This window comes from Pseudoliparis swirei, chromosome 4 (assembly GCF_029220125.1).
Source record: "Pseudoliparis swirei isolate HS2019 ecotype Mariana Trench chromosome 4, NWPU_hadal_v1, whole genome shotgun sequence".
Lineage (NCBI taxonomy): Eukaryota > Metazoa > Chordata > Actinopteri > Perciformes > Liparidae > Pseudoliparis > Pseudoliparis swirei.
In genome coordinates this window covers 30639221-30657719 of record NC_079391.1, presented here as the reverse complement: position 1 = coordinate 30657719, position 18499 = coordinate 30639221, and the positions used below count along the sequence as shown (strand labels likewise).

At 43.0% G+C, this 18499-nt stretch overlaps 1 pseudogene; it reads right to left on the bottom strand.

Annotated features, from left to right (window-relative positions):
• Positions 1 to 1566: 1566 nt before the first annotated feature.
• LOC130192531 (alpha-1,3-galactosyltransferase 2-like) lies at positions 1567 to 14627 on the bottom strand (annotated as a pseudogene).
• Between the last annotated feature and the right edge of the window lie 3872 nt (positions 14628 to 18499).

Sequence of the window (18499 nt, the reverse complement as noted above, 5' to 3'; positions counted from 1 at the left end):
ATGTGCTTTATAGGTTTTCCCCACACGGCCCCTTTGATTTCATTTGCTTCGTCCATTTTGATTTATTACAACATGTGAAACCATATGGTGCTTTTCAGAAATCCTAAATAAGTTTGGAAGATGGAGAACGAATCTTTGAAAAGCCGAAGGTGACCCAGTTGTGATTGTGGTGTTTTCGTTGTAGCCGCAATAACATCAGAAGGGCGTTCAGCTTCAGTTAGTACAATACGGGAGCTGCTCACTCAGTTTACTCATGCAATTGTGTAATAATAATAATATCAGAATCAACATCCCTGAGCCCCAGATATGATATATATGTAAATGTATGTCATTTTGGCCGGATAGTACACGCCATCTCTAAATGAGAAAATGGTTATCACAGAAACATACAGGTGACGATCAAATATAGGCCTCATCATAAAATCATAAAAACTACATAAAAGCAATAAACATACCCAATCACTGCGGAGGGAGTTTTGCTGCTGGCTCGAGTCCAGCTGGTGACGCAATAAGTCAAATATGGGATGATAATTGCAGTTTTGCAGCATCTATGGTTGGATTATTTCTTATGTACTTCAAATTAAATAAATAAAATCTGACAACCGTTGCCATGTTTTTTACCAGGTTTGAATCGAGGTAGATACCTAGGTGTTTATATTCAGGCACTATCTGGAGCCTCTCACCAGAAACATAGACATCCGGCTCAGGTGAGTTACACGCCGTCTTTGTGAAAAACATGCAGAAGGTATTTTTCACGTTTAGGTGTCGACAGGAATCTGAGAGACATTTAGAGACATTGACCATGTATCGGTGAGTTTAAGTGGAGCCTGTACTTTGTTTTTCTCATGGACATAAACCACTGTGTCATCAGCGAACATTTGAATATCACACCCCTTACAAACACTGGGGATCATCTATATACAAGAAGAATAATGGTCCCAAAATCGAACCCTGAGGGACACCCAGTTTATATCCTGCCTCACCTGACACACTGGGTTCTTCCCTCAAGGTAGGACTTCATTAATGCTCGCCATTCAGCTGAGAGGTTGACATGTGACATTTTCTTAATCAGGATATTGTGGTTAACAGGGTTGAAAGCCTTCCTGAGGTCAATAAATACTGCTCCTACTCCTCCACCTGTATCCAATTTAAGCTTTATATTCTCAAGGAGAAAGCGGTGGTTCATTCATTAGCTTCATTCGCGTCGGAGAGGGGGCGGGGCTTATCTCTGTGGCTTTACTCCGTGGAAACAGTTGTAATTTCCGCCATCCACGTTGGAAGAACTAACCACTAGTTCTACGTTATACTTGTTCTGGAAATCCGACAAACGTCGGAGCATCTAACGCCCTCGTGTCTGGGTTCATAACAGTAATATGTGTACGCATAACATCCCCCGTAGGCAGGCGGAGTCACAGTTCAAAGTAACTTTTGGGCTGTGTTGCTATGGTGATTTTGCGAACATTTGCTTCGTGTAACCGATAAGCCTGACTTATCCTGAAAACTACCCTGCTAACTACGTTAGCCGGGTGTAAGGAATGTGGCCCTGAATATAAAATCTCCTTTGGAATTTTAAAAAGCTCAATTTATTTATTTGATTCAGGAACAAAAATATATTTTCACACATATATATATATATACACAACACAAAGTGCCCCGTTTATGATCGTGTGTTTTGAGAATCTGGTTCATCAGTACGTTGCACATACGAGGAAGTTGACTCTGTGAAAGATGCAAAACAAAAAACAGAACTAAACAATGAACATGTATTTTTGTGTTTGAGTACACCTGAACCCAGATAAGAATAATTAACAGAAACAAGAACAAATACGGATGCTTGGATACGCCTTATAAAATATGGATCAACGACAGGTGTGCCGATCCCAGGTCAACGTCAGGTGTGCCGATTCCAGGTCAACGACAGGTGTGCCGATCCCAGGTCAACGACAGGTGTGCCGATCCCAGATCAACGTCAGAACATCGAATGTCCCGATTATCTTTCAGAAACTACAGGAACATGCTGTGCAGGGGTTAAACTCCCAGACGAGACGACACTTATAACAGACACATGAAACAAAATTATATATAAAAAGAAAATAATAAATATATTTCCTTCACGGCTTTGTAAACAATCCTTTTGTAAACCAAAAATTATAGTCACATATGGCGTCAAAATCAAACAAAAAAACCACAAAATTGCCTTTTAATCACCTTTTTTTAGCACTTTTTGTAGCATCAACTTATAAACATCTCTCAAATCATATTTCATATTCACACCAACAACAAAAGAAGAAGCCCTGAACATGGTTTGCGTTATTTTAGCGAATAGAACTGAAAGTCCGATGTCAAAGTTGAGTTTAGCGTCTTACCGTTACCTCATTACCTGCCCAGCAGTTTGAAGATAGCGCGTGATAAAAGAGTGTGTCGCTCCTGCTAGCCCATACGGAGTGAGGCGTAATGTTTCGGAGCCCATATCAGGCGCGTGACGTTTATGTCCCTGTTGTCCTGGATCTCCGGGGCCCAGCAGTACTCGGGCGAGAGCAGCCGGCTGGGCTTGTGAAGCCAGAAGTATTTGTTGAGGTGGCTCTCGTCGTGCCAGAGGGCCTCCACGTTGTTCAACTTGTCCTCCATGATTTTCAAAAAGCAGTAATCCGCCAAATCCTTCACGTTCTCCCACACGCCTCCGAAGACCGCCGCGTGGTAGTAGTAATCTCCGGTGTCCATGAACGCGTTGGACTTGGGGTTCCGGTCGTAGGTGAAGCTGCTCTGCGGTTTCTTGTAGTACCAGGCGTGGAGCTGAGCCACGGACGCCCCCAGGGCCTCGGAGCCGAAGCGCCCCGTGAACTCCTGGTCCACGTCGAAGCAGAACACGTAGGTGCAGCGGTGGCGGATGTCCTCGTCGATGACCTTGGATATGACCTGCATGCGCATCATGGAGATGTCCTGCCACCTGGTGTGCTTGGCCACCTGGATGACCTTCAGGCTCCGGCGAGGAGCGAGCGCGACGGCCGGGATCTTATCGGGGAGATCCGTGAACACGTAATACGTCACTTGTAATCCCGACATGAAATGTTTTTCCGCAGACGTCAGGAAGGTCTTGAGGTAGGCGTCCAGGTACCTGAGGCGGAGGGGAAGAACAGTTAGATGTATCAGAGGTTTATTATTCAGGCTGTTCTCATCCACCATTCGTATTTATATATTTGTAAAAATATTTTTTTTACTTTTTTTTTAAAGCGGCGTAATTCTTGGGTTTAATTTTGTCATTTTGCATGTTCAATTCAATTCAGTTTATTTTGTATAGCCCAACATCACAAATTACAAATTTTCCTCAGAGTGCTTTACAATCTGAACACATACGACATCCCTGACCTTTGACCTCACATCGGATCAGGAAAAACTCCCCAGAAAAAACCCTTTGACAGGGGAAAAAGGGAAGTGAGAGTGAAGTAAAAAGTGTTTTGGGAAAATTAAAGGGTCTCAACTCAGCTACCATCCCAGGAAAAATATATTAGGTCGGGCTTAACGCCACACAGTACTTCCTTTCTTCATCATCATCATCATCATCATCATCATCATCATCATCATATCTCGTTCAGGTGGATTTAGGGTTTCTTTATGGCCACTCAGGTTAGGAGTAAGTATTCTAATACCACCTCTATTGCCAGATACCTCTTCAATAAAAAATTAAAGAAAAGGATGGCAGGTTTCCAAAAGTGTCAATGTTTCGTAGATTAACTCTCTTATGTCACTGTCTCTTTAAATTTGAGTTTCTTTTAACTCGTCTTGTTTTGTGGTTTTTTTAGGGCTGTCAGCGTTAACGCATTAATCTATGCGATTAACTTGGCGGCGATTAACGCACTAAAGTATTTTAACGCAATTAACGCAACTTTGTTTACTTCCGGTGTGCGTTGACGTTTTTGCACTCCTCTGACACTGTTTCCGTTTTTAAAACAATTATTTCTCCGCGAAAATACGGAGCAGGAATCAGTTTAAACTCGTGGATGAATCAGTCGGGTTTCCTCCTGCGCTCCTTCCTGCCGTCTGCTCCTCCGATCCACAGAGAGACAGAGGGGCGACGTGTCGGGGACGCGGAAAGAACTCATCACACAAAACCTTCACCGTGATTGGTCAATCCGTTTGTCTGTCAACATTTTGCGAAAAAAACAAACAATGAACACTCAGTAAATCACAAAGGACCTCCCACCACACAGGTGAAGCTCATTAGCAGCCTGTCAGTCAGAGAACCAGTGAACACGGCACGAGGACAACTGAGCCTCATTGAATAGAGCTGAGATTGTTCTGGAATGTTTGATGTAGAACACATGAACATGTGTCATATGCAAAAGACTAAAAGGTGAATTTAAATTGTTTTGTTAAATGGAGAACATGCCCCCAGCCTCCAGAGGGTCACGTGACATATTTGAATGTCAGTCAGTTTACCAAGGCCACTGGTTCTGCTGCTGTTCAGTGTTAAAGATGACAGGACCAATGGGGTCTCAAATAAACGTCATTTTTTTACTAATCTGGATGTTTCACCGAAGAAACAATTCATCATCCACGATATTAAATACCTCACTGGCACTTTATATGTAGGAGCCTCTTTGAAAACACAGCTCTGTGTGAAGTTGTGTCTTTAAAAAGAAGAAGAAAAACAATTCATTAATCGCGATTAATGAATTTCAAAATGTGCGATTAATTAGTTAATTTTTTTAAATCGATTGAGAGCCCAAGTTTTTTTGTTTGTAACTATGTGTTTCTGTCTCGTCCGGGTCACTCTGAGAAAAAGAGATTCTTAATCCCAATGGGATTCAACTAGTTAAATAAAGGTTTAAAAAATAAAAATAAAATTTAAAATGAAAGTGATCGTGTTTTCCCGATCTCAGGAGGAACGAACCTTCCCACAGCAAACACGGTGAGGGCCACAGTCGACTGGTTCTGGATGTGCGTGCGGTCGTAGAGCTCGGGGTCGAACATCCTCCCAGATGAGCGGAGCTTCCCAAAGCGTCTGCGTTTGAACCTTCGGTCTTGCCCTGGAATGGAAGATGAAAACAAAGATATACGTTAAACATCCGCAGGGGGAGGAGATTTTAAACTTTTCTCCATCTTTTTCCCAGAGAAACCTCCCTTGGACGCCATCTTTTGGGTCTATTGTAAGGGACTCAACTTTGGAGCACATAATCCACGACTATAGTGGGGCGGATCACGATATAGGTGACAGTGGCCCTTTAAGAGCTGGTATCGTAACCGCGGCAACGGGATGGCGTTGAGGGGTTAAGGGTGACGAGATGTCAGCGAGATTTGTTTGAGGAACTCGTTTGTGGTCTTCAATGCCATTATCCCAGGAGTAGAATATTTTTTACGTGGAAAAAACAACAACATATTGTCATTATAGTTGTTAAATATTAATCTAAGCAAGTATATTTCAGAAATATCTCCCGACTGGCAAGACAATCCCATTTAATAATAGGCCTTATGTTCACAGTAAATGCAATGGAAGAGATTGTCGTGAAGCATGTACAGTGGGTACGGAAAGTTTTCAGACCTTTTTTAAATGTTCACTCTTTGTTTCATTGCAGTTATTCAGGGTCTGAATACTGATGACCAGGTGATATTTCAGTTTTTCTTTTTAAAGAAATTTGCAAAAATTCCTACATTTCGGTTTTTTTCTGTCAAGATGGGGTGCTGAGTGAACATTAATGAGAAATAAAATGAACTTTTTTTAGTTTAGCAAATGGCTGCAATGAAACAAAGAGTGACACATGTAAAAGGGTTGAGTACTTTCCGTACCCACTGTATGCTCACAGCTAGCATGTAACTTTAATTGAGGTTATATTGATTGTATTTGTCCAATCGTTACATAATGTTTATGTCCCCATCTTCCAAACTGTCCTGGGGTGACTTTCGTAACTGCTCGTACAACCTGTCCTCACAGGAATGTGAGAAATGCCCCTGAACTCACCACAGTGCATTTCAGGGAAAACAAGTAAGGGTAGTGAGCAGGGCCAAACCATCACCTGGCGTTTAGAATACCGCAGCTAAGATATGATTAATAAGCAAATACAAGTCGGTGAACAAATAGGAATGTCTGCATACCATGTGGATACAAGCCAAACTCACACTGCCATGTACAATATGATAGATAGATAGATATATACTTTATTAATCCCCATGGGGACATTTGTCGTCACAGTAGCAGCACCAATAAACTAAACACACGAGAATAAATATTAGAGATCCTGATGGCGATCCTGATGGCGCCGCGGACGGTCGCCTCGGTGTGTTGGTGCGCGATGTTTTTTGTTGTTTTCGTTTTAAATACTGTTTTCTGCTGGGATTCCCAGAGCTCTTTCACCAGAGAAGAGCTCTTGAACATCAGGGGAACAACTCCAGCGGATTTACTTCCAACGTTTTTAACTTCTGTGGAGTTACTGGACATTTTTGTAAAAGGTGTGCTCACCTTCGCCACGGGTGACACGCGGGCGGAGAGGGAAACGCTCAGGGGCGCTTGTACGGCTACGGAAACGGGGATCTCGTACAGCGCTGCCGGGCATATTTCTCTCCAACGTCCGCTCACTGTGCAACAAACTGGACGAACTCCAGCTGCTGGTGGGGAGAGACAGAGACTTCTCCTCATCCTCCGTTCTGTGCTTCACGGAATCATGGCTTAGTGGCTCGATACCAGACTCTGCGCTCCAGCTCGCTGGCTTCCAGCTGTTCCGAGCGGACCGGGTCACGGAGCTCTCCGGAAAAAAAAAGGGTGGAGGAATCTGCTTTTACCTCAACAACGGCTGGTGCAACGACGTAACGGTGATTCTACAGCACTGTTCGCCGGACCTGGAATCTTTTATCATTCACTGCAAACCCTTCTACTCCCCACGTGAGTTCGCTTCATTCATCCTGGCCGGAGTTTACATGCCGCCGCAGGGGAACGTGAACGAGGCACAACAGACCCTCGCCGAACAGATACGGTGTGTGGAGCGGACCTTCCCGGACTCTTTAGTTATTGTACTCGGGGATTTTAACAAAGGAAACCTCAGCCACGAACTCCCTAAATATAGACAGTTAATTAAATGCCCTACCAGAGAGAAGAGCATTCTGGACCACTGCTACACAACAATCAGCAGGGCCTATCACGCCGTCCCTCGAGCTGCACTGGGAAACTCTGACCACGTCATGGTTCATCTGATTCCCTCATACAGGCAGAGACTAAAGCTCTGCAAACCTGTGGTGAGGAAGTTCAAGAAGTGGACCAGTGAGGCTCTGGAGGATCTACGGGCGTGCTTGGACTGTACTGACTGGGATGTCTTCAGGACTGCTACCAACAGCCTGGATGAGTACACAGAGGCTGTAACTTCCTACATCAGCTTCTGTGAGGACAGCTGTATTCCATCCAGCTCCAGGGTGAGTTATAACAACGACAAACCCTGGTTCACAGCGGAGCTCAGGAAGCTAAGACTGCAGAAGGACCAGGCATTCAGGAGTGGGGACAAGGACCTGTACACAGAGTCCAAATACAGGTTTAGCAAGGCGGTGAGAGATGCTAAACGTCTGTACTCTGAGAAACTGCAACAGCAGCTCTCAGCAAACGACTCTGCTTCTGTCTGGAGAGGGCTCAGGCAGATCACCAACTACAAGCCCAAATCACCCCACTCCATGAACAATGTGCTTCTGGCAGACGAGCTAAATGAGTTCTACTGCCGCTTTGAAAGACAATGGAGCAGTCCTGAGACAATACACCACAGGCACACCACCAAGCCACAGACCATCAGCCCACCTCCCCAGCCCATCAGGGCTCACACCTCTGGAGCACCCTCCATCAACTCAGCGACGCCTCGTCATCCTGGAGAGAGCCGTCAACAGGCTGTTTAAAAGCAGAACCCCGCAAAGCAGCGGGCCCGGACTCCGTCTCCCCTCCACCCTGAAGCACTGTGCTGACCAGCTGTCTCCGTGTTCACCGACATCTTCAACACCTCCCTGGAGACATGCCACGTTCCAGCCTGCTTCAAGGCCTCCACCATCATCCCGTCCCCAAAAACCCAAGATCACAGGACTCAATGACTACAGGCCCATCGCCTGACCTCTGTGGTCATGAAGTCCTTTGAACGCTTGGTCCTGTCACACCTCAAGACCATCACCGACCCACTCCTGGACCCCTGCAGTTCGCCTACAGAGCCAACAGGTCTGCAGACGATGCAGTCAACATGGCCCTTCACTACATCCTCCAGCATCTGGACTCCCGAGGAACCTACGCCAGGATCCTGTTTGTGGACTTCAGCTCTGCCTTCAATACGATCATCCCGTCCCTGCTGCAGGACAAGCTCTCCCAGCTGCACGTGCCCGACTCCACCTGCAGGTGGATTACAGACTTCCTGACCGACAGGAAGCAGCACGTGAGGCTGGGGAAACACGTCTCAGGCTCCCGGACCACCAGCACGGGTTCCCCAAGGCTGTGTTCTCTCCCCTCTGCTGTTCTCCCTGTACACCAACAGCTGCAGCTCCAGTCACCAGTCCATCAAGCTCCTAAAGTTCGCGGATGACACCACCCTCATTGGACTCATCTCTGGTGGGGACGAGACCGCCTACAGGTGGGAGACTGACCACCTGGTGACCTGGTGCAGCCAGAACAACCTGGAGCTCAACGCTCTGAAGACAGTGGAGATGGTTGTGGATTTCAGGAGGAATGCAGCCCCACCCGCCCTCTCATCCTGTGTGACTCCCCCGTCGACGCTGTGGAGTCCTACCGCTTCCTGGGCTCCATCATCTCCCAGGACCTCAAGTGGGAGCTGAACATCGGCTCCATCTCCAAGAAGGCCCAGCAGAGGATGTTCTTCCTGAGGCAGCTGAGGAAATTCAACCTGCCAGGGAAGATGATGGTACAGTTCTACACGGCCATCGTTGAGTCCATCATCTGCTCCTCCATCACCGTCTGGCACCCTGCAGCCACAGCCAAAGACAAGCGCAGGCTGCAGAGCATCATCCGCTCGGCCGAGAGGGTTATCGGCTGCAATCTGCCTTCCCTCCAGGTCCTGTTCACTTCCAGGTCACTGAAGCGGGCCAGAAAGATTGTCGCCGACCCCTCCCACCCTGGACACTCCCTGTTCGAGTCCCTCCCCTCGGGGAGGAGGCTGCGGTCCATCATGACTAAGTCCACCCGCCACAACAAAAGCTTTTTCCCGTCGGCGGTCGGGCTCATGACAAGCCGTACGTAGCCGTACAAGCGCCCCTGAGCGTTTCCCTCTCCGCCGGCGTTTCACCGCGTGGGCGAAGGTGAGCACACCTTTTACAAAAATGTCCAGTAACTCCACAGAAGTTAAAAACGTTGGAAATAAATCCGCTGGAGTTGTTCCCCTGATGTTCATGAGCTCTTCTCTGGTGAAAGAGCTCTGGGAATCACAGCAGAAAACAGTATTTAAAACGAAAACAACAAAAAACATCGCGCACCAACACACCGAGGCGGCCGTCCGCGGCGCCATCTCCGTGCTCGCAGCACCCTATATGTTGTTGTGAGACATGTTAGATCTCTAAAAAAGTCAGTGCCATGCACTTAGCTTATTAAATCAGACATGGTTTTTACATGAACTTTCTTTTGTTGTTTGTTAATATCTGCATATACAGTATCATGATGTACTCGTAATAAGTACTAATTATTCTCTGATTCATTATTTTTAGGGGTTTACTGTTGGAGGCTTTCCCCTAGTGGATTATCCAGACAGCGATGAAACCGATGATGATTGTTGCCTGTGCAGAAAGTCTCAGGCCCATCATCTGGCCGGAGTTATTTTTGACCAGGCACTATGATGGGACACAGCGGATCCTCCGCGCCGACCAATGCATGTCAGTTTGCTGGTACAAATGATTGATTATGAGTATCTCACTATCACCTGGATTGGTTTACTTACAACCGAGGTGCCAGTGCCTCTCTCTGGACCAGTGACAAGCTTGCTAGCTGGTGAGTTTGTAGCTATGGGCAAACACACTATGGAACACTCGTGCCACGGACGGGCATGACCTCCCAGCACCATCATATTAATGTTTTTATAACTTTGTCTTGTGTCTATTTCACTTTTCTGTTGAAAAGATAACTGAGACTTCTGCTAGCTTTGAGGCACTGCTTAGAACTGCTTTGCAAAGCATAGATAGTCTTCCAGGGCTCCAGACTAACTTTTTTAACTAGGAGCACAGTCGCTCCTAACTTAAAATGTTAGGGGCGCAAGCAGAAAATTTAGGGACGCACTTTTTCCTGGGTCAAAATGGGTCTTGGGTGCTCCCAAAAAAAAATTTTGCGCGCTATGCGTGCACCTTCTATTCATGCAGTCGAGCTATTGAGTGCGTGATCAGCAGCTGGCCGCTCGGTCCATTCACGCACCTCACTGTTGTGTATTGATCAGACAAGACACGCTTATCAACTCCAGTGTTTCCGATCACTGAAATCAGTATCTGCCGATCACCGATAATACCGATCACTGAAATCAGTATCTGCCGATCCGATAATACCAATCACCGATCACGGTGTTGATTGAAGCATTCTATTTATTGTGTAGCATTATTGCCTAGGACTATGAGGAAATACATATATAAAGCAACTCAAACATTAAAGAAATTACCGATTTCTTTAAACATTTAGGACTGTCCTAATTGATACATTAAAATAGTTTGATTGCTATTGTAGGGGATTTCAGATATGTATGGAACACATCTGCATTATTCATTTCCTGGAACTCTTGGGGAAATCTATATACAGGACTTTTCTTAACATACAAAAGACTGACTAATTTTTATAAACTCTTCCTTGGTCCAGTAAAAATGTTTTAATGTTAGCATAATTTAAGCTAAATCTCAGAAACTATAAAGATACATCAGTTCATTGTTTACTTTTATATGTTAGTGTATGATTTGTCGACATCTTATTTTGATAAACGGATGTTGTTTCACGTGGTTCTTTCCGCTAACTTTGCAAAACCGGATGTTGTCACTTAAATCCTTCCGCTAACTTTATCAAAATCCTCGCGCGCTCCTGATGGAATGTGTTTACCGTCAACATCAGTCTGTAGGGGCAGACATGTGAGAGTCGGCTGAGTTGACCCAGAGATTCAACTCGGGGGACGGGGACGCCGCTCGGTGGTGAGGATCCCCTCGTGGACCTCTCACTCTGCGGCCCTCGCCCTCGTTGCGTCTCCGCTGCGGTGCGCCTCTTTTCACACATTAGCCCCCCCCCCACACACACACACACAGGCCTGCCTTCTTCTTCGGTTTTCGTCTCCTTTCTTCTTCTTCTGGAGTTAATGTCGGTTAGCAAACCAGTCATTCAGGCATTACCGCTAACTATAGTGGGCTGAAGTGTAGAACAAGTTTGTCAGCAACAAAAATATTTAATCACAAAAAAAAGAAATCTGCTAATTTACTGGTCGCGCATGCGCGAGTTGATGAAAAATTTACTCGCACTGTGTCTAATTTTAGGCGCAAAATGCGACCATTTGGTCGCAGTCTGGAGCCCTGTCTTCACTTTAGATTAGATCACAGAACATACTTGACTAATACTTAACTGACGAGTAGTAACTACTGAATTAATCATGACGTTTTTTTCATGCTTTGTAAAGCATAGATAGTCTTCACATTAGATACTAAACTAATACTTTAATAATGAGTAGTAACTACCTGAATTAATCATGAATTGCTCCTTTTGATCATTTACTAACACTTTACAAATGATCTTAGTAATCATCTCTAAGTCCTTCCAATTTAATTTACAAATGGGGAATTCATAATAAAGTTTGAAACCCCAATGTTATTAATCAAGAATGAAACATTACAACTGTTTATGAATTGCATACTAATGAGTTACTAATGAGGATTCATGTTTTAATAATGCTTTATAAATGATGCATTCAGTGATTATTCATGCTTTACTAATGCTAAATAGTGTGTAATTAATATAAAGTGCAACCAAGTTATGTATTTTCGACCACAACTTGTTAATTAACGTCAATAGACAAATGTTCATGTTTTCTTTGAGATTGGCCTCTTAAAGTTTTGTCTATTAAACCAGAATATGTTGGTTAATATGTACCAATAGACTTTTGTTCATGTGTGTGTGTTATTAAAAACCTGCTCAATTGATTTGGAGAAGGTTTCATTGCTGAAAGTGTTGAGCATAAGGTAATTCTATGAATACAATGTTAATGCCTTGTCTATCTAAAAGTCACTCTTTGGTTAGTCCTGCTATGCCTTTGGTAAGCAAGGAAAAACAATGGATAACATGGTTGCTTCCAGATAGTATTAATGTGTCTTGCTAAGATATATAAACGAGAAATGCGGGGCCAGCAAAGATATAAAACCTTGACATGTAAATGTGTGTGTGAGAATGGACCCCACAAGTTGTGAATGCTAGAAACGGACCCCACGAAGTAACCAAAAAACTAGCGCAAAGAAAATAGTTTGGAAATTTGATAAAGTGAATAGATATTAAATGTATAGATTTTTTTGTTATCATGCCTGATTTTTTACGGAGGTGTAGAACCACTAGAAAGGGTGGGCCCCACATTTGGGTAAAACAAGTTCAGGCCCCACAAAGGAGGTACGCAAGGATGTGTGTGTGTGTGTGTGTGTGCGTGCGCACCCAGCACAGCACTCAGACTGACTGATTAGACCAGTTGGAAAGAAGCATCCACGTTTTGAGACTTGAGACACACGACTCCTATGTTGACGCACATGTGTCGGTGAACACACCACGACACACGGGTTCAGATCGATGGGAGTCAAGAGGGAGGAAATGGAGACATTGTTAAAGTCTTCTTTTGGGTTTTGCCTTCTCAAATGTTATTAAATATGAATTACACATCCTATTGTTGTGCAATTATAATTACATGTAAGTATGGAAGTAAAGTTGTATTATGTTGAATAAAATGTCAGTGCGCGAGTGTGTGTATTGGTCAATTAAAACAATTTGGCAATAACAGGGGGAAAAACATTTCAACAGTTTAAAGAGGAAATTACAACACACTGTAAAAGATGGTGCAACAAAATAATAAATGTGTCTCTACGATAGCCATTTGGGCGAGGTGTGTGTGTGTGTGTGTGTGTGTGTGTGTGGGGCAATGTCCTTCAGATTAATTTCCTTCATTTCTCTTACCCAAAGTTCAGCCTGTCTTCTAGATTGATGATCTTCCTCGGCGGTCCATCGGTTTCCGGTCCATCAGTATCCGCCGGCAGGTAGTCCGCCGCCGGCAGGGAGACCGACGCCGACAGGGAGTCCGCCGCCGGCAGGTAGTCCGCCGGCCCGATGTTCACTAAAAGTCTAATATTTAAACAACAACAAAATGGCCATAATGAGACTGGAAATAAAATATAAATGGGAAGTGACTCTTGGAAATATATTTTCAAGAAAATCGGCAGGAATATGGTCCAATGGTCCAATACTGCTGACTCACCTCAAATGTATACATGTCAAGATGATGACGAGCAGTATAAGACAGTAGATGATTGTGACGCTCCTTTCCTTGAGGCCACTGGAACGATGCAAACAAACAAACAACAACAACACAAAAGAGAACATGCATGTTGTTCAGCTTTAGGGGGGAGGAAGACGAAGGTTGCTGGAGAACATGATGAAGGTGAGAAATTCTGGTCTTCGATGTTACTGAGGTATATCAAAACGAGAGTTTTAATGTACAGGCCTTCCATGTTTTGTGGGAGGGATATTTTATAATTTGTATTATATCCTTTTACAACTTTACCAATAAAAAAAACAATAAAAAAACTGAGTAATAAACAATATCCCCAGTGGTACGACATTTTAAACCTAAATTATGAAGGGAAAAAGACGGAGACAATGTCTCCCGGGTCGCTCTGAATAATCCTCAGACCTTGCCAGGGAAACATTTTTATTATAAATATTTGGGTTTCTTCTTAATTGTTGAGCTGGTATCGACGACTGAAGAGAAAAATCTGAAAATTTAACTTTTTTGAGAATTAAAAAAAAATTAGTTTTCTTGCAGAATTCTATTTCATAAGGAAAGCCAATACAAAATAAAAATATTTTAAAAAATGAAATACTCAAAATACAGATAGGAGGTTCACACACACACACACACTTTTCCTGGAATTTTTTGCAAATAGTCTCTTTTGCACTTTGGCCATCAATATGTCATTTTTTTATTTTAAAGGATAATTAAGCAACTTGAAAGACGTGGGTACCTCCCGACTGTGAGACACGTCCGCTTCATTCTTTCCAGTAAACAAACTCCTGCAGGAGGCTGAACGCCGCGGCTGGCTGATGGGTATACTGGGTATACTGGGAATACTGTCACCTTGAAGAAAACAAAAATAAGCCAGCTGCAGTGAAAGCAGACACATGGCGGAGGAGAACCAGCATTCTTTACCCACTGGGACGCTACACCCACGGGATGAGCTGGGATGACACGCACAGACACGCACAGGATGTGTTTGAAGTGTACACAAGTCGCCTCGTCGTTCTGGTTGCCTTCAAGTGGTCGTCGGCTACAACACGTGACCAATATATAGTTGCGGTTACCTTTACCAAAAAAGAACAAAAGAGCTGTTCACTTACCTGCTCTCAGGGTGTCTGTAAATCCACAAGAGGATTAGCGGCACTCTGGACACCTTCAAATGGCCATGTTGACTCTGCTGTGCTGCCGCTGCACAGGTCTCCCTCCATGGAGGCTCCTTCTCTTTTCAGGGAGGGGCCAAAGAGGGAAGGGCTCCTTTTGAAAAAGCTCAGGTTGTAACCGCTAAAGATGTCAGGTAAGGTAACTCTATCCTCCCTCCCTCGCCGTTTAGAGGCGACTCGCTTGTTTTCGGTTCATTTATATTTGAAGGGAACTTTTAAGGGTGGCTCATGGGATTCCAGTTTGTTCCATTGACTCTTGTTTACACGTTCTATCTCTGCTGTGATGCTCAATGTGGCTGAGGAGGTGAGAACGGTTGGTTTTGATTCACTTCATAAATCTTCTTGTTTGTGCACAAGGAGCAACATCTAAGAATGTGTCTGTTATCAAGGATGCTCCGGTGTAAAGATATGATGGATAGAGAGATAGGTACGTAGGCAGGTAGGTGGGTGGATAGATAGATAGATAGATAAAGAGAGAGAGATAGAGAGAGAGAGATGCATACATAGATAGATAGATAGATCGATATTAGAGAGAGAGAGAGAGAGAGAGATGAATATATATATAGATATATAGATATTAGATAGATAGATAGAGATAGAGAGAGAGAGGGATAGATGAATATATAGATATATAGATAATAGATGGATAGATAGATAGATAATAGATGGATAGATAGATAATATATGGGTATATAGATAGATAGATAGATATAGATAATAGATGGATAGATAGATAGAGAGATAGATAAATAAATAGATAGATAATAGATAGATAGATAGATTTATAGATAGATATTAGAAAGATAGATTATAGATAGATAGATAGATAGATAGATGGATAGATACTTTATTGTTCCATTACTCCTGAATCAGCTGCTCTGATTGGCTCCCTGTAAAATCCAGAATCACATTTAAAATTCTTCTCCTCCTCCTCACCTCAAAGCCTTGGTGGATGATGCTCCATCATATCTTGAGCAGCGTGTAGTACCATATTACGCCACTAGAGAGCTGTCCTCACTAAATGCGGGACTACTTGTGGTACCTAGAGTCTTAAAAAGTAGGATGGGAGCCAGAGCCTTCAGGGAGGGCGGAGTCAGGTTCACCTGGCCCCGCCCTAGAGACGCTGCTATAGGCTGACAGGCTGCTGGGGGACGTTTAGGATACACTAAGCTCCTCTCTCCTCTCTCTCCACCTCTCCATTGCACACTAACTCGACTTCTTCTCGGAGTCTTTGGACCTGGCTGCGTCTGGACAACATGATATGCTTATTCGACATAAACTTCACCGATTTATCAAAACAAACTCTGAATGTTTTCAAGACTTTTCAGTGAAATGAATAAGTAGTTACCTGCACCGGGGCCCGTTGCTGCGTTAGCATCATTAAATCTGTGATATCAACAATAAGGCAATCAGGCTTGTTTATCATTACTTCAACATATTGTATTGCATTTGTTCAGAATTGTTTGCATTGTGTGTGTGTGTGTGTGTGTGTGTGTGTGTGTGTGTGTGTGTGTGTGTGTGTGTGTGTGTGTGTGTGTGTGTGTGTGACGGGTCATATTTCACAGCCGCTGGAAATTAAAGACTTTTTTTTATTTTTATGGTTTATTTAAATAAGGGACAGTGCACATTGATAAAAACATTGCAGTAAATGTGCCAGAGTTAGCCAAGAGGCTATTTTTCATCTGTAGTCCCAATGTTGCTGATGTTAAGAACAAACCTAAAAACATAAGATTGCAAATACAATCTACAGATAAAGCAAATAAAATAGGGGAGAACAATGTTAAAATGGACAGAATAAAAACATAGTGTCAGAGATACAACGTAAAAGCATACAGACTAAATGTGACATATAACTGCAAACAGGTGAACGACAAGAGAAGACACGCAGGTGGAGCAAACGGCCGACCAGCAAATCAAGACATACAGAGACCGGACAACAGACAGACAACAACTGACAGACGGACAAAATGAAAGTCCAACCTGGACAGATGGAGGAGGGAGGAGCCGTTACAGTCTAGTGCTGACAGAGCTGCAGTAATGTACCATTTCTTTGTTTCCGCTTTAAAAGAGTTGAATGATTGTAGATCTCTGATAGATACTGGAATGTAGTTCCAGTGAACTGCTGCTTGTACTGAGAAAGCAGCATGACTGAAAGCACTTTTCCTGAGAGGGATGATACAATCCCCTCTCGCTGCTCCTCTTGTGAGCCGATATCCAGTTCGTGTGGTGACAAATTGTTTGAGAGGAGGAGAGGTCAATCCATGTATGATTTTGTACATCAGACAGACGTGCACATATTTAATCAAGTTATCCCAACTAAGCAAGTTGTATTTTTTTAGTATAGGACAATGATGTGACAGAACTTTTTTTTTATCAAGAGTTTTGAGCGTCCGCTTGTATAATGACTGTAATGGTTTGAGCGTAGTGGCACTAGCATGTGACCAGGTTGTTAAACAGTAGGTCATGTGGGAAATAACCATTGAATGCATGAATGTTTTAGCTGCCTCTGTTGACATGTAGTTGCGCGAGAATCGGAAATTGGATAGATTGAATTTTACCCGATTACAAACTTTTTTCACCTGTGATTTGAAAGACAAATTAGAATCAAAAAGTACTCCCAGGTACTTGTATTCAGATACAACCTTTAGCCTCTCCCCAGATACAAAAACATCCGGTTCAACACTATCAGAGTTTCTTTTGGTAAAAAACATACACACAGTTTTGGATATATTGAGTTGTAAACAACATTGCGTTAACCAAGTAGTCACATTAGCCATGGATGTCGTGAGTTCTTTTGCTACATCTCCCAAATTGCTGCCATGCAGATAAATGACGGTGTCATCAGCATACATTTGAATATTGGAATGAGGACAAACTGATGGCAGATCATTAATATATAAGGAAAATAATAATGGGCCCAGGACAGATCCTTTACTGGCACGTTAAATTAAAACTTGACACCAGGTGTAAAACCTGTGTTTGGCTGCCCTCTCTGACTTCCTGCTCATGATGTCACTGCAGCGTTAATAAACTTCTGGACGTCGGGTAAAACAAGATTTTTCAGGAGTTTGCGTTGAACAATTGTTCTATTATTATTATTATTATTATGAACGGAGGGTTTGAGTGTCTCATATATTCAGCTTCACCGACTGCTCCACATCTCTTATCCACAGCTCAACCACCTCTTTCTGTCAGTGGACCAACAAAATTACCTCTTATAATCCCAAGAAATAAAACTTACATGATTTATTTGTTTATTATTTTTGGTGAATTTTTTAGCATTTATTCGGAAAAATTCTTATTTTAATAATATGCATTGTACATTGTAGGATTTTTTTATTTTTTATGTGCATTATCTAATGCTAAACTTTGGTAAATACACAAAATAGTAAAATAAACACATGAATGGGTGTAATGTTTTCTTCCCACCCGTCTGAAATTGATCACTGCATGAAATGCTGTAGTCATAAATGACGTGATGAATTAACAGTATTTATGTGTGTCTATGTGTGAGGGTATGCAGGTATGTGCATATATGTGTTAATATGTGTGCATGTGTTTATATATATATTCTTTAATTTATTCCTTATCTTATTTCATGTACACTACCGTTCAAAAGTTTGGGGTCACTTAGAAATGTCTTTATTTTTCAAAGAAAAGCACTGTTTTTTCAATAAAGATAACATTAATCAAAAATACACACTATACATTGTTAATGTGGTAAATGACTATTCTAGGTGGAAACGTCTGGTTTCTAAAGAAATACCCTTGTGCAATTATGTTAGCACAGCTGAAAACAGTTATGCTGGTGATATAAGCTATACAACTGGCCTTCCTTTGAGCTTGAAGTTTGAAGAACAAAATTAATACTTCAAA